Source organism: Coturnix japonica, chromosome 1 (assembly GCF_054131305.1).
Source record: "Coturnix japonica strain WE chromosome 1, WE-NBRP24, whole genome shotgun sequence".
In the NCBI taxonomy this organism is placed as follows: Eukaryota; Metazoa; Chordata; class Aves; order Galliformes; family Phasianidae; genus Coturnix; species Coturnix japonica.
The window spans coordinates 4,792,388-4,819,618 of record NC_140663.1 but is presented as its reverse complement, the minus strand read 5'-3'; the positions used below and the strand labels follow the sequence as shown (position 1 = coordinate 4,819,618).

At 37.6% G+C, this 27,231-nt stretch overlaps 1 protein-coding gene across 7 annotated transcripts in view; it reads right to left on the bottom strand.

The window, feature by feature from the left end:
• CELF2 (CUGBP Elav-like family member 2) overlaps window positions 1-27,231 on the bottom strand; it is a 547,347-nt gene that overhangs the window by 372,725 nt on the left and 147,391 nt on the right. The gene's annotated exons all lie outside the window — the stretch shown is intronic.

The window sequence follows — 27,231 nt, the reverse complement described above, 5'->3', positions numbered from 1 at the left end:
GTGCCTGAAAGGGGAAAAGGTGGCTGCATAATTCCATTAAATCCGTTTCTTCTTTTTGTTGCTACTTAAAAAATAAATAGTAAAGCGTCCTCCAGATCACTATGGTGATCTGAAAAGTTGTGTAACTGCTCTGCCAGAGTCTGTTTATTTAGAAAAATCTACATGATTTGCTTACCCTCCCCCCCCCTTTTTAGTAACACTTTCTGACATTGTTTTCTTTGCTTTTGAAAACTTCTGCATTTTTTCATTTAAATGTTCTGGCGGGGAAAAATACAATAAAAGAAAAAAAGTAAAAGCAGAATAGTATCTTCTAAATTGTACAATCCGAACCAAACTACCCCAAACTACAGATACTTCCACTTTGCTATTTACAGTGTAACCATATGCTCTTTGTTCTTCCCGACCACAAGTTCTTAAAAGCAGGTATGTATGTAAAAATGAAGCAGAAATTAAGTCTTCTGCCATCACCTCCTTTGATGAGATGGAACTTGAGGTGTTGCTTTCAGGGTGACCTCAGCTGCTGTTTGCACAAGAGCTTCCCATTTCTGGTGTCTCTATGGTACCAAAGCAGCACAGTCTGCCCTTGATAAAAGATGACCTTGTTCCAAAACACCTTGTGACCATTTTATCTGCCAGGACATAATAGTATGGGGCTCTGTCCGCAGATTTTAGCAAACAAGGCTTGAAGTTCAGATATCTAGATTTTACATCCTCCCAAGCAGCACCTTTGCTTTGTCTCCAGTAAGGATAAGGACAGCAGGGAATGCTGCTGGTGAGACTGCTGGTACGATCTGGGGGTGGGGATAGCCAGGGTTACAGATACTCCACCACTCTCTTAAAACCATCGTGGCACAGAGTGATTCTCACCTGGTACAGGTCTGAGCACTTCTTCAGAAATAAGGATTGTATCGGCCTGTGGACACGTTGGGGATCTGTATTTATTTACCTACAATAAATGGCTTGCATACTTGTCATGGAAAATGAAATTCAATTGCCAATTGTCATACGTTTTTTTGTGGAGCTGATGAAACACTGGTTGTCAGCTTGGAACACAACAAAACCAGATTGGCCAGTGTTTCTTCCTTCCTTCCCTCCCAGAAGTTTGTAAGCCATCTTTTACACAGGTTAATCCTTACCTGAGGGCAGGAAGGATGAGATTAGTTATTGTACTCTATCTATGCTTTTTTTTTTAAGGTCCTTGTCACATCCTGTCCAGATGCTGTTGCACATCAGGATGTAAAGGGGACAATGCTGTTCTCCATTTACACCTACTTGGGGATATATTTATTTCAGTTTCTGTGCTGAAAAGGAGTGGGTAAGAGCTGCAAGGGTGAGAGACACGAAGGCTGGATGCTCCTACATCTGTAGCCTTAAAAAGGTAGACACACATGGTGGAGGACCACAAGGAGTAATGTAGATGGAAAAAACAAGGCCAATATAAACATCTTGTCCCTGCCCCCTACTTCAGGACACTGTAAAACTTGGCCAGAGCTCCACTTCATTGAGATGCTGTGTATTTTAGCTGTTCTCTCAGAAATCCAATAATCTGTTTCCATGTTAAGAGTTTTCTCTCTAGCAAGTATATTTCATACTTTATATAGACATATTTTTTCACAGCTATCCCATGGAAAACGTTCCTTTATTTTCTTCCAATGTATCTGTATGAAAACAATAAAGTAGGGGCAAGGATTCTTGCTTTCTAATTTGCAATTATTTACCATTATTTAAAATTATTTTTATCATAAAGTTACCATCTCTGGAAGGAAGGCCAAGCCTTCATCTTGCAGGACCTGGCCTGCATTTTGCCAGCCTTTCTACCATATTGAAGAAAGGAACTATAAGCTTTCTAAAAATAAAACTGGAAGATTAAGTTTAGCACAGAAAAACTTGTGACAGGCAATGGATTTTCCAAAACAGCCTCACTTATTTCTTATAGCATGTAGCTATAGTAGGAGAAAACAAATAAAACAGAAACAGAAACCCACTGTAAGATTATTTTAACTCTTGTGCTCTTGTACTCCCTCTCATCTTTTAGCTAAATGTTTTTTGTTTTTTTTTTTCTTTCTGTTGTGGTTAAGGACTTTGTCTTCCAAGCTTTTATTTTATACTTTAAGTGAAGACATTTTCTATGATCTTTAGCCTGTTTGCCAAGAAAAAGGCAGCACATCTGTGAAATATTACTTAGGCAAATTTATTACAGCTCTAAAAGTTTCCTCTACCTGCTGAAATCCAGCGTATTGTATAACTTGGGTCTCACATGCCAAAACGTATCCCACTAGTGAGAGCTTAGCAATCCTTAGTTAATATGATAAAGAAGTACAAGCTTTCCAAGATTTTGAGTCATGTTAAAGTAAATATATATATACTTCTGAAAACAGTATTCGTATATACACACACATACACAAAAGAATCTCTAAGCAATATCATCATCCTTAGTTTAGACAGCTGCAGAGCCAAAAAGTTCCAGATCAGCTAGCTACAAACATTTGAAGGTCAAGTACAGGACAAAGCATTTAAAAAAAGCATAAGCAATGATGACTACTGAGCATTAAAGAGATTCTATTATGTCACAAGGCTTTTTTCTAGCTGTTTCTTTATCAGAAACCTATTGAGTTGGGGACTTTGTAGTGTAGGGCAGGATTAAGAACCAAATGTAGTAAGTCATTTGGGTTGGTTATTTAACCCTCTTTCAAAGGTGTTATCTCATTCAAAATAGTTTAGGAGCCAAGGAAGATCTGCCAAAGCACTGTATTTTAGTCAGGATGCCCAACAGCCAAGTTATCAGGAAATAATAGCAAACTAAATAACTTCTAACTGCTTCCCAACACATAGTTTCCATTGCTCATCATCTCATCTCTATTGCACTTTCATACAAAGCAATATTAAATTATTTGAAAGAAATACTGCTCTTTTACCAGGAAAACCTCACTGTCCCACGGCTGCCTGTTGTTAAACAAAAGCTTATATGTTAAAGAGTGGCCTCAAACTTCAGGACTGCTGTTGTGGGCTGATAAAGCCTCTTATCCAGACTGTCTCACGCTGTCCCTCTCCGCCAGCACTGCCACCCCCCTGCCTCCCCTCCCTGTGCCTGATGCTTCTCCTTTTAAGCAGTGTAGTGACTAATTGAATACGCATTCTGGTGCTTTACAAGCAGCTTTTCCTTTTCTGCTGACCGGCCAAATGTTTTAAAGTTGGCAAGATGATGTTTAAACTTGGGAACTCAGGCACATATTCAGGGTCTGGATGGATGAAAAAAAAATCTGGCTGAATATAAAAATTCTGTTTTAAAAAAAGAAAAAAAGAGAAAAATAAAAAGAAAAAAAAAAATTCCCACTGCTAGAACTGGTTTGAATAAGAGTATTACATATCTTTAAAGCGACTCCATTTTTCCCTGGCAAAATACATGATCTGGGACACAATGTAAGTTTAAGAACTGCACAAAGTCATGCACTAGCACTTGAACACAACCGGAGAAAAAGCAGTTACAAGCAGGCATAAATCCAAATGACAATTGCCCTTTGGGAAAGAGTGCTGTAACCGAAACACCCCGGAGACAGCCAGTAATTCTGATTCACAGCCAATCAATGGCCAGAGTATGGGATTTGGGGCATCTTATCACACAGAGCAACTCACAAGTTGGCTTCATCCAGCAGCTGCAGAGATTTAAGGGTTTTGTTTCTCTGCTAAACAGCTGGCTTGGCTGTACAAAGCCCAAACTTTAACAGTTAATCATTAATCTTGAATTACATAAATGTGTTGCATACTGATCGAATTCTCACTTTTACAAAGTCTTAGAGACAAACTTTTCTGAGTTGTGGTTTGTTGTTGTTGTTTTAAGTACACAGATTGTGATTTTAATGGATTTTCAAGTACTTTCTGATTCTGCTCATGACAACTGCTACAATAAAAAGTCTTATGAGCAAAGATGTGTTTTGTGCTTATTCACCTAGCAGAAAATGACTATATGGCACGCTTTATTATGAGAGAAATGCTTTCCAGCCCCTTTGAAGAGATAGCCTTCCACAAACTCCCATCATCCTGATTTCTGAAGGTGTTTGTAATTTACTTTAAATGGCATATGAGCCAAACATTTATGTCCTGTGGTAAATTTCCCTTTATTGGCTAGCAGGAGAGTTTCTTCATTCTGTAGCATTGGCAGAGCAAGAGCACTTCTGTAGTCCAAGGCAGGGGCTGCCCTTCCTAACCCAAAGGAAAGAATAAAAGGAAAGAAAAGCTCCTTGTACTTGCCAGACATGTTCAAAGAGAGCTACTTGCACACCCCAATCTGCTCCTTTCATTCCATTCAGGGGAGTCATGGGTCAAATTTGGAAAGGAGGAAAATAGCAGTCGTTAACCCTTTCAGTGCTGCAGTAGACTGAAATGCCAAAGCTGATGCTGTCGTTTTATTCCCATTCTTTTGGTGTCAAGTCATACAGCGAGCACCAAGAGATCCTTATGAATCCTTATGAAAAGGTTATTGTTCATGCTGCCTTCATAATGCAGTCCAGAAAACAAAAACTGAGGTAATGACCTTAATAAGTGCTTTGTTGTGAAGGCTGTGTTTTCACATGGACCACAGCTGCATTTATACAGTCTGAATTTCATCTCATGCAGTGCTGAAGAATAAATCTCAGAGTAATTTAATTATGCTGAATGTATACTGTAAAATGTTTGGGAGATTTCAAATGACAAAAAGGACAATTACTGCCCCATATCTGCATGTGTTTTAAATAGCCTCTTCTAATATTTACCTCTGGTATTCTATCCATTACAGGAGCTCAGAAAAAGGGATGTTTATTGGTAAAGGACTAGATGAAGATATTTATCTAATTCCTTTCAGTCTTCTTGACATTGATAAAACTGTTTTTTTATGTGTGTCCTACTTTCCCATCTGGGAGAGACGGATACCACCCTAGCAATCCATAGAGCAGAACATGAGGAAATTTGAAGACAAAAAAAAATTGGCAGCTTTATGAAATTCCCTCCTTTCCAAGATTGTTTTAAGTCTAAATCAACTGAAATACTAGTTCATCATTCAGTGTAAAAGAACATGATCTGTTGAGACAGATGGCTTCTACCATTTCAAAAATTTAAGAGTTGCTGTAGCCAAGCTAGAAATCCCTGAAGCTTTAAATAATGGTCACCTATATCACAGTCTTTACAAATATAAGTAATTTCAAAGCTCCAAAGTGCTAGAAGGCAATAAAGGGGAAAATAGTAATGAGAATAATGAAGAAAATGTTGAAATAAATCTTCAGTTTCATGAAGAACTTCATCTTTACAAAACTACAGTTTAAGATGTAATTTTGAAAGTACCAGCAGCAGACCTGCAGACACGTACCTTGTACATGGAGGTTTTATCCTTTAAACTTAGGGAGAAAGAGAGACAAGGTCCCCAGTGACAACATGCTTTGCTATTGACCTAAAGATGGTGACATGTAAGTAGGGAAAGAGAAAATGTTTTAGATGCCTGAGCAATCACATACATATTTCATGTGAAGGCATGAAGGAGCATTCCTTTACCCTGTGTATGAACTGCACTAGTATGGGATGAGTTTATGTTTGACGCTGGTCAAGATTCAAGGTTTTCTGGACTTCTGCTTTTCCTAGAAAAAAAGTCAACTATGAAAACAGTACAGGGTAGTTTTCCTAGTGGTGTTATTTCATCAGTAGAGGGCTGTAGTTTAATGTAGGTCTAAAATGCAATTTATCCATATAAAAAGTTAATAAAAATCATTATTTTCCTTATTCCTAATTTGGATTTTTTTTCTTTTTAATTAAATACAATTATTTCCTCTTATCTTGTAAGGAAATATGAAAAAAAACCAGTATGTTTTTTTTTTTTCTTCTCTATTTCTGACCACTGAGGACTGCACTTTTTAAATAAAGCGTCACATAAATGATCATTCATTACCATGCTGGCTAATCCATTACTTCCTTCATCTTCATGAAAATTTTATATCTTTCAAAGCATTAATAGCTACTGCAGCCCAAATCACTTATATTATTTATATACACAACTAGTATTCACACATGCAGTTTGTTTACAACAGATTCTTTCCTTCTGTTCAAAACTATTCAAAATCTCATGTCACATTTTTCCTTTATGCTGATCTCTTCTACAAAAACCATAGCATTGTAGTGATTTTTCTCCCAGACAAGGCCTGGGATGTGATTCCAATAAAGACAAGCACCGGTCCCCATGTTGAAAATAAAACATTTTTATTACTTTCTAAACCTGGGGCATAAACATTCATTTCTTCATCTGACAAAATCCAACCAATAAAGACGGCAAAAAGAGTTAGATTTATAGAAGCAGCTTTCTAGAACATTATACTGCCCTCTAGACACTGGATGTCTTGAAAATTACATTTTTGAATGGTTTGATCCATAGATTAGAAAGAAAAATATTCTTGTATTCTTATTCAGGTATTCAGTTGATGTAGCTTCAGCAGAACAGTTCTCAGTCTGGAAGCTGTAGGAGCTAACACTAGATGAAGTCTCTATGCCTGGATTAGGTTGTTTGCTCATATCTCATGGGGTATTTGGCATACTCTCTTCACTTCACAGGTTCCTGGTGTGTCAAGCCAGAACATATCAGTGGATTATCATGCATAGTTGCTTGAATTTCACTGCTCTGCCACCTGAACAGAGCTTGTAGAGGACTTGCAAATCTGTTTTGGCTGTTCCATATCATTCAGGAAGATGATCAGTCTTCAGCTGAGATCAGAAGGTGGACACACTGCTGTTTTTCATAATACTTTGTTCAATTGATTTCTATTCCCATCTTTTGTGGCTTTTTTCATGAACGACACATCCTAGGTCTTGCTAATTATTCCTTATCCATATCCAACAGTTTGAAATAGCTTTTGAAGACTCAGTATCTTCTTCTTGCTTGTGTCTACTCATTTTTAAGTCTACTTTCAGATACTGAACACTTTTTCCTTTCTATCATTTTGTTTCCCTCCATCCTTTCTCTTCCTCCCTCCCTTGGTTTACTCCCCTCCTCCCTCCCTCCCTTCCTCCCTCCGTCCTTCCCTTCCTTCCTTTCTCCCTTCCTTCCTTGCATATTTTTTCTTTCACAATTTTTTGAACACCAGGACATTGGAAAGTAAAAAGAGAGAGAACAATGAACAGACCTACATTTGCTAGGAAATGTTTCTCTTTTTTTAGCCTTCAATTGAACATTTGTTTGGCTCCAGTAATGAAATAGAAAAATTGAAATCATAGAAACATGGAATAGCTTGGGCTGGAAGGAACTCTAGGGATCACCTAATTCCAACCCTTTTCCGTATGCAGGGCTGCCCAGGGCCCCATCCAGCCTGGTTTTGAACACCTCCAGGAATGGAGCATCCATGGCTTTTCTCAGCAACCTGTGCTGGTGCATCACCATCCTTCGAGTAAAGAGTTTCCTTCTAACTTCTAACATAAATCTCTCCAAACAGACTGAATTTTTTATTGCCAACTTAAAGGCATTTTCTTCAGTACTTGATTTTTTTTTTTTCTTCCTCAAAGGTTGTTTCCAGACAACCTACTTTTCAAAGTAAAAACGCTGCATCTAAAATTCATGTGTATTTTATGACATCAGTAGTGGGTTCAGGCTTCATGTTGACATTATTGATCACAAAACTGGGCCTAGTACTTCTTCACAAATACTATCTTTCATCTGAGGCCTGCTTTGAGATGTTAATTGCCTTGAACTCAATCAATTAAGTTGTCCTTTATTGGAAACAAAGTCATAATCTTCCCTAGGAGCACTAAGTGTAGAACCTAGGTGTACCAAAGCTGTGTTGTTACTTTTCTCTTGTGCATTACAATAATATATTAATAAAATATAATGGAATGAAATGAGTATTTTTGATCAAATTCCTGATTTTTATGAATTACATTAGTCAAAATCTTTTTAGTCAAATGCTCCATATCTTTTCTATTATTTGCCCTTCAGACAGATTGAGCAGCCCATGGGTATAGGCAACCTATTATTTTTGATTTCCAAATAACATTAACATGATCACAGTCTGGTAAATAATATTTCCCTCTCTGTGCTGATTGACCTGGTCTACACATTTAAAATAATGCATTTCTATGAGATCCTTATCATAACTCACATTTTTAATAAGTTGGAAACAAATGTCATCATTTTTAGATGATGCCATTAAGGCCAGTGGCATCCTGGCTTGTATCAGGAATGATGTGGTAAGCAGGACTACAGAAGTCATCCTGCCCTTATTCTTGGCATTGGTGAGGCCTCACCTAGAGTACTGTGTTCAGTTTTGGGCACCTTAGTACAGAAGGGACATTGAGGTGCTGGAGCAGGTCCAAAGAAGGGCAACCAGGCTTGGGAAGGGCTTGGAGAATATGCCCTGTGAGGAGAGACTGAAGGAACTGAGGCTGAGGGGAGACCTTACTGCTCTCTTCCAATAAAGGTGATTACAGCGAGAGCAGGGTTGGTCTCTTCTCACTGGTGGCAGGTGACAGGAAAAGGGAAGATGGCCCCAAGTTGTGCCAAGGTGAGCTGGATATCAGGAAAAATTTCATTACAGAAAGGGTCATTAAGAACTGGAATAGGCTCCCCAGGGAGGTGGTTGAGCCACGATCCCTGGCTGTGTTTAAAAATTGTTTGGATGCAGTGCTCAGAGACATGATTTAGCAGAGGGTTGTTAGTGTTAGGGTAGTATGGTTAGGTCGTGGTTGGAGTTGATAATTTTTATGGCTTTTTTTCAACCTAAGCAATTCTATGACTGTGATTATATGATTCTATTATATGAGATAATCATCTTAAAATATTTCAAATTGTTTAGCTTGTCTTATCGCCTGTAGAAAAGCATATTGTACCCTTCCATATTTCCTGGACTACCACCAGTAAATTTATCTCCAGCTTGTACTGTCCTATATCAGTATTTCATATCCAGGAGACCAACACAGAAGAGCACTGCCATTTTTATTCTTACCCATATGTACTGAAAGTTGGCCAACATTTGCTGATGTAAATTCCTCCTTCCCAGCTCCCACCTGGCAGCTCTCCCTAACCATTAAAGGTCAGAAACATTTTAGTGAAGCCACTTGATCTGAAATGTCTGTCATAGTTCAGACTCATGTCTGAGTAAAACTGCTGTCACATAAAGCTGCCTTAACCTGGGTAGCAGGACAGCTTTTGGACACCTGGAATGGAAAAGCAACACTTACACCTTAACAGACTTTAATTTCTGCTCCGAAAAATGTATCAAAATCTGGCACAGGAGTGGAAAAACAGTAGCTGCAACTTTATCAGCCATTTAATCTGGTGGAAAGAAGAGCTCTACAAAGATCAATGAAGTGTTGAGGATCATGGCAATATATTACCTCAGTCTTCACTAGCATCTGTTTTACATACAGCCCTTGAGTGGGTGGTTTGGAAGGTGGGAACTTGGGGAGCGATGCCCCTCCTACTGTAAGTAAAGACCAGGCAACTACCTGAGAACCCTGAACATTCATAAGTCTATCCCAGAGTCCTGAGGGAATTGGCTGACACAGTCACCAGGCCCCTCTGAATGACATTTGAAATGCCGCGGCAGTCAGGTGAAGTCCCTGTTGACTGGAAAAAGGCAGTGTCACACCCATTTTTATCATGGGTAGAAAGGATGACCCAGGAAGTACTGAACTTTCAACCACACATCTGTCCCAGAGAAGATAATGAATAATGATGGTGTAACTGCATCAGTAGATAAGGGAAGAGCCATTGGCATCATCTATCTGGACTTCAAGTTTTGACATGGTCCCCTATAACACCATTCTCTTCAAACTTAAAGGATATGGATTTTCAGTGGTTATGAGGTCACACCCAGAGACTGGTGGTCATTGTCTTAGTGTCCAGATGGACATCACAGTGACATGTGATGTCCCTCAGGGATCAACAATGGGACTCGTGCTCTTTTACATTTTCATCAGTGATACTGACAGTGGGAATGGCAGTACCCTCAGCAAGTCTGCAGATGACACCAAACTGTGAAGTGTGATTGACACACCTGAGGGACAGAATGAGAGACTTAGACAGGCTTGAGTAGGGGGACCAGGTGAACAAGAAGTTGAATAAATCCAAGTGCAAGGTCTTGCAGCTGGGTCATAGCAGTCCCTGCTATCAGTACTAGTTGGGGGTTGTAAGGATGGAAAACAGCCCTGTTGAAAAAGACTTGGGGGCACTGGTGGATGACAAGCTGGACACAAGCCTGCAGTGTACCCTTGCAGCTCAGAAAGCCAACCATAACCTAGGCTGCATCTAAAGAAGTGTTTTGTAGTAAAGGTGGCGAGACACTGGAACAGGTTGTCCAGAGAGGTGGTGGATGCCCCATCCCAGGAGATACTCAAGGTCAGGCTGGACAGGGCTCTGAGAAACTTGAACTAGCTGTGGGTGTCCCTGTTCATTTCAGGTGGGTTGAATTAGGTGACATTTAAAGGTCCCTTCAAATTCAAATGACTCTATGACTCTATGATTTATTCTGGAGCTCTCCTCAGTGGTAGAAAAAAAAGACAAGGTGCTCTTGCCTCTACAAGCACTGCTTGTGGATTTACTGGAAGTTATCATCTAGTGTTAAGAGATGAAATTCAGTGTGTATGGACGTTCTCTGAAAGACTGCCAAAGGCATTAGAAATAAGAACATAAATTGAAGGTGAACAAAATTGCAATTGAATCTATCTCCAGCAAATATAATTAAGAAAATAACCTAGTGAATGAAAAATACATTGGATTTTTAGAAATTATGTCATTTTCAATAACACAAGAAAAAGGTTCCTAAAGGCAGGAATTCCCAAATTAAAGAGTGATTTAAGAACCACTTTCAAGTCTCTGAAAGTGGTCTGTCCCAGAGCCAAAAGATGTTACTGCCGTGCCAGCAACAATGCCAGTGTGTGGCATTAAATGCTCACATTTCCCTCAACACTGATGTTTTCTCATAGTACACCTTCAGCTTCTTCCTCTTGTTTGGAGTTCTGACAAGCACTCCCAGCCTCCAACTATGCCTCTGAATTCTCTATAACAATTTTATGTATTTTATAACATCTCATCATCTACTTCTTTTTCTTTATTTTCCTTAAATATTGCAATATCTCTACATATCTATAATTTTTGTCCATGCTGCTGAGATGACATAAACTTTTAGCCAAAGTTGTCCTCTTTCCTAACAGTAGAATTATAACAATCTAATAAATGACGAATAAAGAACTTCCTAATTCCCAATGAGTTTAATTCATGTCTTTTATTTCTGGAAAAAAATCTCTTTTAAAGCACCAGTATGTATATGATTAGCAGGGATGTGCACTCAGTTTGCAGCACTGAATGTAATCATGTCATGATCATTTGTCCTTAGGCAACAAATAACTTCTAGTCTAGTGATACGTTCATCTTTACCTAATATAATGAAGTTCAGAACAGACTTTGTTTGCATTAAGCACAATATCATTTATATTTGAAATCATTAAAAAACAAACCCCAAACCAACAAACAAATCATCATTTAAATTTTGCAACTAGCTGCATGGATGTAGCACCTATGTCTCAGCAACTGAATTCTCCCATCTTACTGCATTTCCTCTCCATGAATTACTGACTGGTGCTTATGGAATAACACCTATGGTTCTGAGGTTTGGTTTGTGTTTGAAGTAGTCAAGTGGAGCTGCCTTTATAGTATTTAGTTAATAGCAGTAATTGATGTATACCTTCAGTCCCACTAACATAGATGCAGTCAGCAGTTTTAGTACACAGCAATGCCTCTCCTATTGTCCTATGGTCCATGATCCTATGAATATGCACAGAACTCCACTGCACTGAGTCCCTGTAAATCTTTTCCATCCACACATTAGCACCACAAATGTCAATTCCAAGCATTTTCTCTCTAGAAAGTATATATTATGCTTTACACAGACTGATTTTGCAGACTCTTCCCTTTGAGCAACTTGTGCGTGACCTCATGTCTGACCGGACTTTAAGAACATTTGACTAGAAATCTCCTGAGACCACCTACCTCAGTCAACCTATGATCATAAAATACTCTCCATTCACTTTATTTATTCATTTTTTTGCGCAGTCCACACTTTTAAATTTGGCTAGTAGTGAAAATATTATTCCTGATTATTCAAATAATCAGTGTTACAGCAAGATAAATGTATCAGATTGTGCTACCTAAATTCCCACTTCTCTTCGACTTTAATACACAAGGCTGACACTCATATGTGAGCAATAAGACGCTGCACTTATTTAATGTTCATTGCTGCATAAACTCAGTTTTCACAGAATCATAGAATCGATTGAGTTGGAAAGGATCCTTAGACCCAGCTCCCCTGTAATGAACAGGGACACCTGCAGGTGCTAGATCAGCTGCTCAGAGCCCCATCCAGACTGACCCTGAATGTCTCCAGGGATACAGCATCCACTGTCTCTTGGGGCTACATTTTCCAGTGCCTCACCACTATTATTGTAAAAAACTTCTTCCTTGTATCCAAATTAAATCTCCCCTCTTTTGAATGTTAATCACTAATTTTAATTTTAGACTGTCTGGATCTTTATAGTTCCCCAAAAATAAAGAAGATTTCTTGTTTGCTCCACCTATTAATTTGATTGAAAATTGGTATTGCACTGTATGGGAAATCAACTAGGGGTCAGGCTGTGCTAAGCACAGATAGCTTTTAGATTGCCTGAAACACAGGTATGGCCATTGGAGAATGGGGTGAGATCGACTTCTCATACATCTGAGTTTGTTTGTGACTTCCACAAATGTAGAAAACTGGATTTTTTTTCCAGCAAAAATCACTCAAGTATCTGCTATACTTTTTCAGTAGCCAGTTAATGCCCTCCCAGCATGCTCTGCTTTCCACTGTCCAGCTTGTCTTCCAAAGTAAAGCTAAGAGGGGGGCAACATCTGCTCCCCTGCATCCTTCCCAGGATCAAGGAGCAAGAGGCGGTGATAGGATTATAGAAAAAAACAGTTGTGGAAGGCACATGTTGCATTCTTCTGAGGATTGTACAACAGCTGAGGCCTGGGGATCTGAAGGGATGAGTCATTTAAACCAGATACAAACCTTCCCCCACCACCTTCCCACCTCAGATGAAAGGGAAGAGGGACAGAGCCAGACCATCTGGATAGCTCTGTGGGAGCAGAGGCCTGCAGAGAAGATTGGACTGCCACGATGCTTAGCACGGAACAAAGAAAAACAACATGCTCTACAGTGTTTCCTAGAACACACTCATCAACAGCTATCAGCTGGTTTTATATCAATGAGCATTTGCAATGATTAGCCCTTATTTCTAGTCTCCGCACAATAAAGAAGACTAAATTAAAGAATAGGGTGATGTTATAAAGCAGATGACATTACAAATAAGGTGACGCTGTAGAGAGGTTAACTGTAAATTAAATCTATCAGAATGCTTTGGAGCCATTACCACACCAAAATTACACAGTGGTCTGGTTAGAAACTGATATGAGGATCCAGAGTGCTGCTCTTCTGTTGTAACTTTACCTTACAATATTCACAAAAGGTTTAGAAGTTAAATTTAAAATGGAAATTCATTGGAGTGGCAACTGAACAAACAGGATAATATGTGACTGGGAAATGCAGATTTGCAGAGTTTGTGAATTTGAGTGAAAATCTCAAGACAATTTCTTCATTGATCAGATTTCTCTCACAATGCAAGTCTTCCTTTGCACAGATTACTGCAAAACAGTCAAAATTAACATTTGTTCCTCTAACATTAGGTTAGAAATTCCCCAGCTTTTAAAGTTTTCCCCAGCTATCAGTTTCTATTAGCCTCATTACCCAGTATAACTATTTTTTTCCTATAACCACTTCACCATTGTTGCAGTTTAGAATCACCCAACGATAAAGCCTACAGTAGAAAGAAACTTGTAATTGTTGTATGGAGTTATACTATTTATTCAGAAAAAGTGTGAATCTTTCTCATACTAAAATGCTATTAAAAGGCAAAAAAAAAAAAAAGGTCTAACATTTCTACTGCTGTTACTACACCTATTACCCCAAGAAACTGCATGTTTCCTCCATCTTCTATTATGATATTGCCTATGGATACTGTTTAGGACATATTTATAGTGTCTGACACAGTTAAGGTAAAAACTGATAGCTAAAACTTAAAAGACTGATTTTTTGGTATATACTTTCTATATCCATTCGCTCCTTGTAGATGAACTTAAATAAAGGACTTTTGTTTCATCATTACAGTCAAACAAACTTAGTATATACTGACTTAAATACTTGTCCCTACAGCCCATTTGGATAAACAAGTGGCTCAGGATTTAGCCAACCCCCATCTGGTTACTTTAAAAGCAGAAGTATAAAAATATCAAAGAAACCAAATAAAAAAATTGCTTTAGCCAGTCTCCATCTGGCATTTTTAATAATGGAATTGCAAAGGTACAAAATGTGTCAGCTGTTAAGGTTTTGTGCAAAAATACATACTCTGTTTAAGAACACAGAACAATTTCCTGTACAAGACAGGTTAGATTCGAGTTCAGCTGGGTTTTGACTGAGAACTTCCATGTTGCAGTAATGTAGGTCACAGTTTAGCAAAGCAAACCAAAGTCATTTTGTTTTTTTTCCGTACTCCTAAATGTTGGGGTTTACAGCAATACATACATTATTGCCTTGTAAATCAACCTGAAAGCAACAGACTCAGGATTCTGGGGTGATGACTAATGCTGAAACATAAGATTTCTAAAATATCTGCTTTTACAACTGATGATCTGACCAAACTCTTTTGCCTTTTAGACATTTCTTTTGGCTAAAGTAGCTGAGAGTGTTAAGGCTACTCAGGAAAGGCCCAATTAAATGCTCACTGAAGGAAAAAAACATATTTTTTGAGGAATCCTACAGATAAAGCTTTTATTTTTTATTATGAAACTTGCATGTTAAGACCGTATCTGTTACAACTTCGAAAGTAATACAGTTTGAAGTTAGTCCAAAACCTTTCCACAGTGGGTTTGAAAAGATCATGGTTTGCATTTTTCTTCTTCTTCTGCTTCTTCTTCTTCTTTTTTTTTTCTTTATTTTTTTTTTTCTTTTTTTTTTCCCCTCTTTCCTCTTCTTGCTTTTGTTTTGTTTCACTTTGAATACTTCACAGTGTTTGTATTTTGAAAGCTGGCCTATTTTCCCTCACAAAGCAGCAGATTCAGTTTGTGGTATAAATGCTAAATCAGCATGTGTCAAACTTGTTAAACCTTTTTTATGCCAAGCCTTGAAGGACCTGATAAAATAAAGCTGTAAAGATATACATTTTAATAAAACATTATTCATGCACTGTTAGTCCACAAAATATTCTCATGTACTATATAGAAATGAAAAGCAACATTTCTCTGGCCTAAAGCTAACTTTTTATGATTCCCTTGGCAATTTTTCCATTCTTTAATACTATTTTATTTATTTATCTATTTCACAATAAGCTTTCAGAAAAGGGATGACATTTTTCTTGACACATCTGCATATCCTCCCTTCCTTCCTTCCTTCCTTCCTTCCTTCCTTCCTTCCTTCCTTCCTTCCTTCCTTCCTTCCTTCCTTCCTTCCTTCCTTCCTTCCTTCCTTCCTTCCTTCCTTCCTTCCTTCCTTCCTTCCTTCCTTCCTTCCTTCCTTCCTTCCTACCTTTTTTCTTTTCCTTTTTTTTTTTTTTTTTTAAATATCCCTGACCTTTTACATCATCTATAGAAAATTTAACAGATATATGGAAATCAGAAATATAACTGCTTGAAGCAAACCCTGAGGTGTGGGAGCCATAGTGGTGAGTCTGGTCTCTTTTCAGTAGTGCGTGGGGATAGGACTAGGGGTAATGGGATGAAAGTACAGCATAGGAAGTTCCGCACAAATGTGCGGAAGAACTTCTTTACAGTGAGGGTGACGGAGCACTGGAACAGGCTGCCCAGGGAGGTGGTGGAGTCTCCTTCTCTGGAGATATTTAAGACCCGCCTGGACGCCTTCCTGTGTGACATGGTGTAGGGAGCCTGCTTTGGCAGGGGGGTTGGACTCGATGATCTCTAGAGGTCCCTTCCAACCCCTACAATTCTGTGATTCTGTGATTCTGTGAATATGTGTGGATCAAAACCCAGAGACAGCAGCTCTGCTGAAGGTGCAGGTGTAGTCGTGTGGCACAAACATTGGTCTGGGAGTCAAGAGATTTTGTTTTCTTCCTTAATTTGCCTGACCCCCCGCCCCCCTCTAGTGATATCAACCCTTTGTTTGCTCAGCAGGAATAATTATATTTACACTCTCCCATTCTGTCAACTATTTAAATGATAGGCAGCTTGAGACTCTTTCACTTTATTATAGTGCTGGTATGGTGACTAGCGCAGTGGCACAATAACTTCAGCTGATGTTTTAGATATTTCCATAAGGTAAAAAGATATATTGTTGATCTATGTTTGCTATCATCATATGTGTCTCTGCTTTCCTGCAAGTCTGAGAAAGAAATCTCTGAGACAAAGATGATACCCACGCTGGCTTGCAGGCAAAGCTAAGCCTTTGCGTGCTTAAGCGCTGGAGCATGAGGGCTTGTATTTCCCAACCTGTTAAGTTTTTTAATGGATCTGTGTGTCTCAGGAGTTCAAATACTGGCTGCTTTCCTTTTTTTCTACATTATCCACTGATCAACACACTGTGTTCAGTAGTAGATGTATAGTTAGCTTTTGTTCTCCTTCAAAAAAATCTCTTTCATTGTTGTGGTTTTCATGCAGTAAGCCTTAATTCATGATAGAATCACAGCATCATAGAATATCCTGAGTTGGAAGGCATCCATAAGAATCATTGAGCCCTACTCCTGGTCCCACTTAGTGACTTACTTTGATCTGTTAGCCATCCATTCAGATGTATCAAAGAACACCAACAGCACCATGCTATTGTCAGACACATTGGCAGATTTGCAGGATTTTGGACCTAACATTACCTCCAGAGTAAGTCCCCTAGAAGTTTGCGTCACCTACAAAAGATTTCCCACTAGAATCTATGCAACCCCTTATCAACAATCCAACGCTTGGCTCATGATGTGGCTCACTAAAATTTTGAGTGACTACCACATGGACCTTTTTCAAGAATAGAAAGAAGAAAAGAATATAAACTAATCAAAGGCTTGACTATAGCTTTTCAAAGCTCCTGAATCTGGCCATGCTTTTCCTGACTCAATGATCAGCAATGGATAAACAAGAAGTACTTCAGGAACAGCAACAACAACAACAACAACAACAAAATGGACAGGAAAATATTTTCATCTTTGAGATAGAAGAAACCTGCTGCTGTGCAAATATCAAGAACTGTAACTGGTTTAACTATATACCTATTAAAAACCACAAGGGATGCAGGAGATAATCATCTTTATCATGTCATGACAAACTATAACTTTTCCTTATTATTGGAAAATTGAAGTACAGGAAGAAAGAGGCAGAACTGCTGTCAAAAATGTGAAGCTTAGTTCCTCCACTGTAGGCCCTGGCAGCACAAAGCAACTTATTCTTTCTTTTTCTCCCTATGACTGAGAGCATTTTTCCTGTCTTGAAGGAGTCCCACTGTTTTTCCCTGCCTTCCACACCTGCTCTCTTCTTTATCTGCTGAGCTACCAAGTAAAAACAATAACATTCAAGGCACAAAAATTCATGTAGTTTGGCTTCCTGTATTCAAATACTGATGAATTGAGAAGGGAGGAAATAATTTTTTCTAACTGAACTTCCAATCGAGTTCCTCCTTCAGCAAATGAACCACTTAGTTATGAAGGTTAAATCTACATCCTGCCATGGTTTGAAAGTATTTTTGACTGAGCATTTCATTGGGATTTTTGCCAAAAGGCCGAACATCCAGGAATTACTGGTGAGATATACAGAACTAGGTAGAAAACATAGCGTTTGGGAGGTGGGTTTTGCTGCACTAGCATGCTGAGTGATTAATGCAAGCCACTTAGCATCTCCTTCCTCCCCCTTACTGTGCCTTAGGTTCAGAAGGAACCATGACACTTCTCTCTTTTGTACTGATTTGAAAGCTACTGATGAAAACAGCTACTTAAGGATTAGTTAGAAATGTAGAGTAGAAATTCTTGACTGAAAAATGGAGAACAGTAAATATGCTTTCTAGACCAAATACATACCCTATTTTTTAAGGCAGAATAAAAGACTTTCTCGTAAAAAAAATGACATTTCCAGAAAATAAAAGCTCTCAACACTTTTTTTTTTCTTTCTTTCTTTCTTTTTTCTTTTCCTCAAAGAGAAAATTCGTGGAAAATTTCTATCAGGCTCTGAAAACAGATTAATTCCTGGCTTAGCTAAACATACTTTCAATATATTATTCACGCTCAAAGTGAATCTTGTAAAGAATGAGTAGTTGACTTCCCATATCCCTGTTAAGTGAAGCTGTTATTACCTTTGCTGCAGTTCAGAAAAATCTCAACAGGTCATAATGTTCTGCTCTGTGCCTTAGATCTCAAGGAATAAGGGAATTCATATTCCTTTAAAGATACTGTGATACTGCCTCCATAAATCCCCTCAATGGGACGAGATGTACATCTAGCGTGATGAGATAAAGATAATGTTTTATACCAAGTTTTCAAGCTTCATTCTCAATAGACATTGATTTTGTGGGCATACATCAGATTTTTATGTTGGTTTGGATATCATTGTCTGCAATTCCAACCTTTACTTTAAAAAACGAGCAACACCTGGAATACATCCTGCTACATCCATCTACCTTGTTTAAAGATCTTGCTGTAATGCAATAAAGCACTCTTATTTCACATGAAGAATGATTTATACTGAAGTTAATGTCTTAAGCGTAACACATCTGCACTGGGTAATGTTATCAGAGCATATATTTCTTCTCTAAGAGTTAACCTACTATCCAGCTTGCTTTTGCAATGAATGTTTGCATAATATAAAACTACCACTTTGATACTAATAGAAATAAATGGCTGAAAGAACACAAAAAAATGAGAGCTTTTGCTTACTATTTAAATTCTTTCAAATAGCAGTGCTGTGTGAAATTCTAATATACTCTCTCTGCAACTGTTAGATATTAAAATAGACCAAAGATTAGAAAATCACTTAAAAATGTAATTAATACAGCTGCACAATTCTCTGTGGTCTGTAAGATACGATGCATTCAGCGTAGCAAATAAAACATAGCATAGGACAGTCATCCACGTGTTTTAGACATCTAATCCACTAAAATATGTACATAGATTTATTCTATTTGCCTTACAAACAATGTATTCCGTGGCCTAGATATTAAAGAGTAATATTTAATTTCATTTTACAACTTTGCTTTTGTTAGTTTTTTAGTCCCCTTCTTCAGAAAATTTGTACAGTTTTAAATCAACAGTAACAGTAACAAAAGCTGGCAATTAAATATGTTAGAGTATACCCTAAAAGCACCCTTATTCATGATATATCAGTTTATAGGATCACGAGAAAATTAAAATTGGAAGAGACTCTAAGAAAACACTTAGTTCAATCTGCACAATGCCATGTCAGCTGAGGTTTACCTTTCCACACATGCACATAGTGGAAAATGTTTTGGTGCCTAAAGCTTCATACTGATAATTGGATGAAGGCTCAAATCTGGGAATTTCCTGCTGTTGACAGTCATCTGCACCCTGTGCAAATCTGTGCATTCATGCTTTATAATCATGGTGCGTTTTCTTAGGAATCTCAGTTTCTGAAGTCGTCATTGTATCCGACTGCTTTGCCAGAAGAAAGAGGATTTATTTATTTATTTATTTTCTCATTTCAAAGTGGGATTAGGAATTCAGTTTTCAAGGATTTCAAAATTGTGAGCATTTTTCAAAGGTTGCCTGAAGTTACTTCATGTAAAGACTGAAATGCTACCACATTTAAAACACCAAAAAGTAAACGTCCGGGCAACAAATCTTTAGTGAATGACCTACAGCCACCGTCAACATGCTATATGATACTCAGATGTCCCTTTTTCAGATTTTTGTTTTTAACATTTTCTTACGTCTTACTGCCCAGTGAAAGCAATGAAGAAGAATCAAACTAAAGATGAAACAGTTGGTACAGTTGGGTTAACTCCTGGACAAAAGTGCTGTTACAAGTCTACAAAAGACATGATGTCACTACGTTTAAAAAATCACAGTTCCAAAGTTTTTGTAATGTTGGTAAAGATCAAGACTTCTGTAACCTATATTTAAATGAAATTTTCAAACCTCGAGGCATTTACTCAGGCCAAATAATATTTGTAAGGAGAGCCTGGACATAATGATAAACAATATGAAGAAGATAATTGCAAGATTAAGTCTGAAAACACACTCAGAAGTCATTTTCACCAGATACCATAGAGACTGAAATAAAGAATATTCAAGACAACTAAATAGTAAGCAAAGAGGAAGCAAATTAATAACGGAAAAAAATAAACAACTACACAGAAAATAGACAGTGACTGGGAAACCACAATAATTATATATTTAGAACTATGCATGCTGCTACAAAAGTAATGCCTCTTATTTATCTCCATGTAAAAATACATCAGATAGAAAAAAACACAATAACACTATTTGATAGAACAGATTCTCAGCTGCTAAACATTATTTTTCAATACAATTTACCACCATTAGCTATGCATTTTCAGTGGGCATGAACCAGAGCCTGCATGCTGTGCTTGTAAAAATCTGCACCACAGGAAGTGCCCCACTGTCACTGTTGTCACTGCTGAAACATACCACCCATTGCCTCACTGTGCTCACATCCACTGTTTGGTCTCCATAAATGTTCAGCAAGCATCAATGAATTTTGATGGCACTACTTTTGGGGAAGCCCTCATACTTTCTGGAACTTGCTACCTCAACATTATGAGTGTGGCGAAAAAATGATAGGGTGTTAGTGAGGAGTATAGTTAAAAGGAAATAGGCAGAACAAATAACGAGCTCTACATGATGAAATAAGAACTACACAGGAAAGCGGGGAACTACAGTACTCAGAGCAGTGCAGTGGCCTCATACACCGCGATCAACAGGAAAAATCTAGTAGAGAGATGGAGCATCAGGCTTGCACCTCTGCACTGAAGCTATTACCCAAAGATATTAAAGATGTGAGCAGCCTTTGTTGCTGATCATGAGCAGGAGGTCAGACTAGATGAGGTCCCTTCTAACCTGAATTATCCTACAATCTCATGATCTTAAGATCCCAATTAGAAGTTGTACTTGAAGGAAGAGCAGAAGAGATGAGTGAGGTAGATCAAGAGCAGCTCAGTAAAATAAAACAAACTGGTTGGCCTCTTTTCCTCTCTCCAACCATTTATATACTTTCAGGCCTTAATTATAATATATTTGATGCAACACCAATTCTGTGTGAGCTACTGTGCAATTGGTGAACAATATTTTCCATTACAGTGTTGAGGTCAGTGGTATAGATAATTAGCTAGCACCATGGCTCAATACATTAATTCTCAGCTAAGTAGTAGTAAAATGTATGTTGACTCTTGGTAACCTCTGTGTAGATTCTATAACATTGAAATAGTAGTAGGTGTAATAATCTGCATGAGCTTGTCTACATCAGGTAAGGTGTTTCCTTAAGAGATGATGATGAATGCTTCTCTTCTAGGATGCCAGTGAGTGACATTAAGCTAGTTAATATTTTTCTGCCATCTGATGTAATGATTGCTAAAGGGCCACAGTGCTGTCAAACTCTTATGTGTTGGAGCAGGGAATAAAGCGGAGAGAAAATTGAATGAAAAAAGTAGATAAAGGGCCTAAGGTAATTTCAGACCTAATACACAGTACACAATTGTTTTGTTTGCTTACTTTTCCCCCTTCCTCAATAGAAGTAGTTCAATAGCTATATTTTTGAGCAGTGGAACCCCTCTGCAAAACTCCCTACACTCCTCTGTCACAAACAGAGTTCATCGTCTATCAATAAAGGCATTTCAGATCTCTCTAGACCCAGAGACATGAGGCAGAATTATTAGTTCTTCTCCAGCTTATTCCAAGGTGCCAGAGTTCAAAATGAAAACACAGATTGCTGGTAGCCATGCTGGAGCTAGAGAGCTGCACAGAGCTGTCCTTTCATCACTTTCTGCATCTTTATGAAAACAAACACTCACAAGGATATCAAATAGAGAATAAATGTCTGTGTGCAAAGCATTTTTGTCTATGGTGGACCTTAGAAAACTGTAGGGCAAATTCTCTACTGATGTAATTAGCAGAACAGTGCTGTTAAACTCCATGGACCTGTACCAGTTTAGATGCACAGGAGATTTGACCCCATTACTTTATTTAGTGACACTTAGAGTAATTTCAAATTGTCAAGTCTGTATTGCTGTACTCCAACAAGTAACACCTTTAATCTCTCTTAATAACATTTCCTCCTAAAAATATTGTGCAAGCAATTTCTTTCCTCTATGATTAAACTAAACCATGAAAGTAGATAATCTTTTAGTTATCTGTGTAGCAGTTTATATCCTGAAGAGCAGCAACACTGTGTAGAGACTGAGGCACAATTATCCACTTTGCAAAGACAACTGCAGCTGGGGTAAATACAACAATCATTTTGTATTGATATGAGATAAATGCATTTTGATAAGAAAAATAAAGTGAGACTTCTCTCTTTGCCACTCTAGGCATGTAGGAAGGTCTTGCTTCTTCATCTTGAACAAACAAGCAATCCCAGCAGTCTTGTATAATGTTTTGTGAATAGGTACATTCTTTTCTTATTTGGAAGACAGCAGTCTTTACATGGATTCCCTGGTATCTGGGTATACATGGATTTCCCTTGGTCTGTCATGATGGTAAGTCATGTCTTGGTCAATTCAAAAAGTTTTAACAAATTTGTATCTGGTTCTGTGAGTTTCCCTGAAAAGTAGAACATAATGCCATTAGGTAAAACCTGCCTACATAATCGTACTTCTGGCAACAAATGTCAGTGGCTAAGGAACAGATATGAAATCAGTTATGTATCTGTAAGGGAATAGTTTCCCAGGGCAGGCTCTAATAGCAAATAATGGTGCATATTAACTAAGGAAGAAGAATCTCTTTACCAGAGTAGAAGACTATATTGTACAAAGAGCTGAGAAAAATGTATAGAGTTCAAGGTATACTACCTATTTATGAGTGTTGCTATATTGCTTCTACACTTCTATCTCCAAGTCAGACTACTTGAGATAAAAGATAATTTCCAATTAAGAATGTTTTAAGGCTACGTTTCCATCATCATTTTAAATGTCATGAATGATGTTGTATGCTTATGTGATCTTGAATTCAAAAACAGAATACACTTCTGGTTTATAACTATTTTTGTTAACTTTTTAAATATTCCCTTCTCATCTCTTACCAGTCATCCAGTTTCTATGTAATTAGGAAGCAATACATATTTGGAATTCTGTAATTCTACTGAAGAATGACCCAAATTCATATATAATCCACATTAAAAAATTGCAATAAAATTATTTGTCTTTATGTAACTGAATTTAAGTGATACAGCAGATATCTTTACTTCATTCTTATTTTTACCACTGGAGAGGCCTGAACAGGCCATTCATATATCTTCTTCATAAAATCACCTATATCTTCTTCTGGTTTGCTGTCTTAGTCAGATGTTTGAATAAGTATTTTGAGCTACGTTTGCTGTCATTCTTTCCATTTATTACTATCAAAAGTTTCTCCAAGTAAATGTTAACTGGAGAAAATACTGTCATCTGCCAATGCCCTGCTTATCCATTATGCACGTCATTAGCAAATGCATTCATTTTTGCAAATCTGAAGAGTAAACCGCGTGAACCATGATGTTAAGGTTTCTGAGATTTAAAGAAAGAACGGGAGCAAGGAACACTAAAGGTCTTTTGCCCCAGAAAGGAGCAGCTTTCTCTGAACTATTCATAATGAATGTTTATCTAAACTGCTTTTAAGGTCTCCAGTGATAGAGATTCACAATCTTCTCTGGCCATCTATTTCTTCGCTTAATCGTTCTTACCATTAACAAATTCTTTCAGTGTCTAACATAAATGTCTTTTTCTGCAATTTAGATCTCATTATTGCTTGTCACATACAAAATGGGCATGTGAAACAATTCAATCTTTTCCCCTTTTCAGCAATCTTTTATGTATTTGAAGACTACTTATCCTGTCTCTACACTGTCCTCTCTCTTGAGCAAGCAATTTCAACTTTCTGATTTCTAGTAGGTCAAGTTTCTACACCCCTAATCACTCTGCTCTGCCTTCAGCTGACTCAAATGTTTCTTGAAACACGATCTGCAGAGGGTGCTCTGGGCTTTAACTATGGCCTCATGCATACCAAATAGAGCAGAAAGATTGTCACGCATCTTAGAGATATTATTCCTGCGTGCACATCCCAGAATAGTATTTGGCTTTTCTGCAAAAGTGTCACTTCATTGATCATATTCATTTCAGGGATCCACTCAGATTGTATTCACCATGAGAGTTATTTTTCCCGCAGAAATGCTGATCAGCCAGTTGTTTTCTTAAGTCACCTTAGATCTTTCAGTCTGTTTCTACAAAGTGTGAAGCTCTTTATGAATTGTCACCCTTCCAAGCATTTTTTTTTTTTTTCCAGTTGTTTGGCATCTTCTATCCTAATAAATACACTTTATTTTCCTCTATAGTCCTTCAGTACAAGATTCCAGATGTTTATCTGTCCATTTTATAGTAGTTTAATATAGCCAATGTTTCTCACACTGCCAGGTGAGACACTGTCAGACAACTCACCAAAGTTAAGACATATAGCATCTACTGCTTCTACCCTATCTACTAAGCCAATTGCCCTGTTGTAGGCGGAAATGAAGTTATTTTGACAAGATTTGTTTCTGACAAATCCATGTTGGCTGTCACTCTTCTTTTTTGCTATCTTCTAAGGGCTTACAAATTGTTTGCTTGGTTATTTGCTCCAGGATTTTTCTAGGAATTGGAGTTAAGCTGACAAATCTGTCCTTCTTCTCCCTCCCCTTATTTTTAAAGATAGGCACAATAATTGGACTTTCTGGTTTTCTGGAACCTCCCCAGAAGCTTCCCAAGATAACCAGTAATGGCTCTGGGATTGCCCTGACACATCTCTCTCTCCCTCTTCTTCTCTTGTCCTTCAGGTGGATTGCTCAAGACCCAGTGGCCATGGAAATATTCAACTAATAGAAGTACTTTTCTTCTTTAGCTCCAGCTTTTATTCTTTGTTCATCCTTCTAAAGACTTTAGCCATTTGATTGTATAAATCTTTTTATAGAAGGCAGAAAATGAAATAACCATTAAAACTGTGGCATGTTTTGCTGTTTTTGCCTATATCTTTTTTACTCCATTTGCAAGCAAAGAACAAGTCTTCGGCTTGGATTGCCTGACTGTATAACAACTGTATACACTGGAATCACACTGGATTCTGTTTCTGACCCAGACAATATTGATAAAGCCCATGATTACTCATGAGGTCTCTGACAAAACCTTTTGAAAATGCCAAAGAAGTTGTGTCAGTTGTGCTTACAATAAATGCTCTGTTCTGATGATGTTAAATACATTCATCACTGTATTTAAAGACTTAATACATGCACTAAAGTATTTCCATCTAATATCAAAAGGTGTTTCTGAACATATTTCTTTATTTATATTTATTTATAATAAGCTCTATAAAACCTATTGCAACAAGCAGCAATTTAATTGCATCAATGCATTTGATCAGATGAACATCCTGTTCATAATAAAGAGTTCTCAGTAAATAAACAGAAAGTACAAATTAAACTTCCATGTTAAAATGCATCCAACTTTATGTCTCAATTGTTTCTGTACGTGTTCTGAGATGAATTTTTCTCTGGAATAATGTGTACACTGAAATGTTGCTATGCATATTTATATGTTCATATAAATTCCACTAAAAACATTGTCTAATTGAGGATTTGCCCCCATTTCAGCCATCAACTTAACTACATTGATGCAAACCACCTATAGCAAAGCTGATGTTACTTATGAGGAAGGAAAACATAACTGAAACAGAGTTCGGTTTTGGTTACGAAGTCAACATTTTTGTTCACTTCAAAATCTCACTATTTCAGTCAACTTTTTTTTTTTTTTTTTTTTTAAAAATTTTCTGCTCTAAATCTCAGAGATTGTGTAGGAAAATCGGAATAGTGAAAGCATACACTTTCTGACAGTTGTTAATGATGTGGAGAGATACAGGAGAGGGACACTAAACTAATCAGGACTATTGGACATTGCTGAGTAGAAACCACTATATTAGTGCCTAAACTGTGCAGTGATCCATGTCTCCTAATTCTGGGAGGTAGTTATGTTTAAATGATTTGAAAATAAGTGGACAGAATCATTATGTCTACATTTATGACTAGGCTGATAGAAATCAGATGGGTTTTAGTTTCGCAGAGCACTTCATAAATTGACACTGAAGATCCCAATAGAGTCTTCACTGCCTGCTTTCTGTCCACCCAATAAACTGTGATTATTGGATCCTGATGACATCTGCTCCAGGGCTATATTAAAATGAATTGAAACAAACCTACAGAAAATACATGTGGAGGCCACCTGAATATGGAAGACACTGTGGAGCTCATCACCACTGTCTTATGCTGTTGAAGGAAGGATGGTCATTGAGCTAAGTTATATGCTGAAAAAAAACCTGTCTAGAAATGCAAACTCAGACTCCAAACTCACTTCAGCATTGCCTAGGATTGCTCCTGGAAGTCCTTTTTTCCCCCTTTTATTTTCAACATTTTCAGAACAGAATAGAGAACTGAGAGACTTCATAACATAAGCAAGAAATGATAGAATATGAATGAGAAAAGTTTGCATTTTTGTTTAATGCTGCAAATCTGGCTTATTTCTGAAATAAATCTTCTACTCTCACCAAGGAGCAGAGATGCTCTCAGCAGAAACACCTGAAATATCTATCTGCAAATGGATAGGAAAGACATTAATAGTATTTTAAGTGATTCTACGCTGATTTCTTGCCCAGAGAACAGACCTCATGGTAAAAAGGATGTGAGTGATAGGTGTAAATAATAAGATGCTGCTTCACTGCAGTATAAAAGTATACCATAACAGTCAGTGTTTATTACTGTTTCCAGTTCATGCCTTCACAATATGGAATATTCAATTCTAATTCTTGAAGAAACTTGAAGTTCATGGTTTGAGGATCCAGTTCTACAGAATTATTAAGCAGCCTTAAACCTCTAAAATAAAAAATATTATGTTAGTATCAATGTGACTTACAAACTCGGTCCCTATGGGAAAATGAGCATCTTAAATGGGACATTTTTTCTCCCTATAA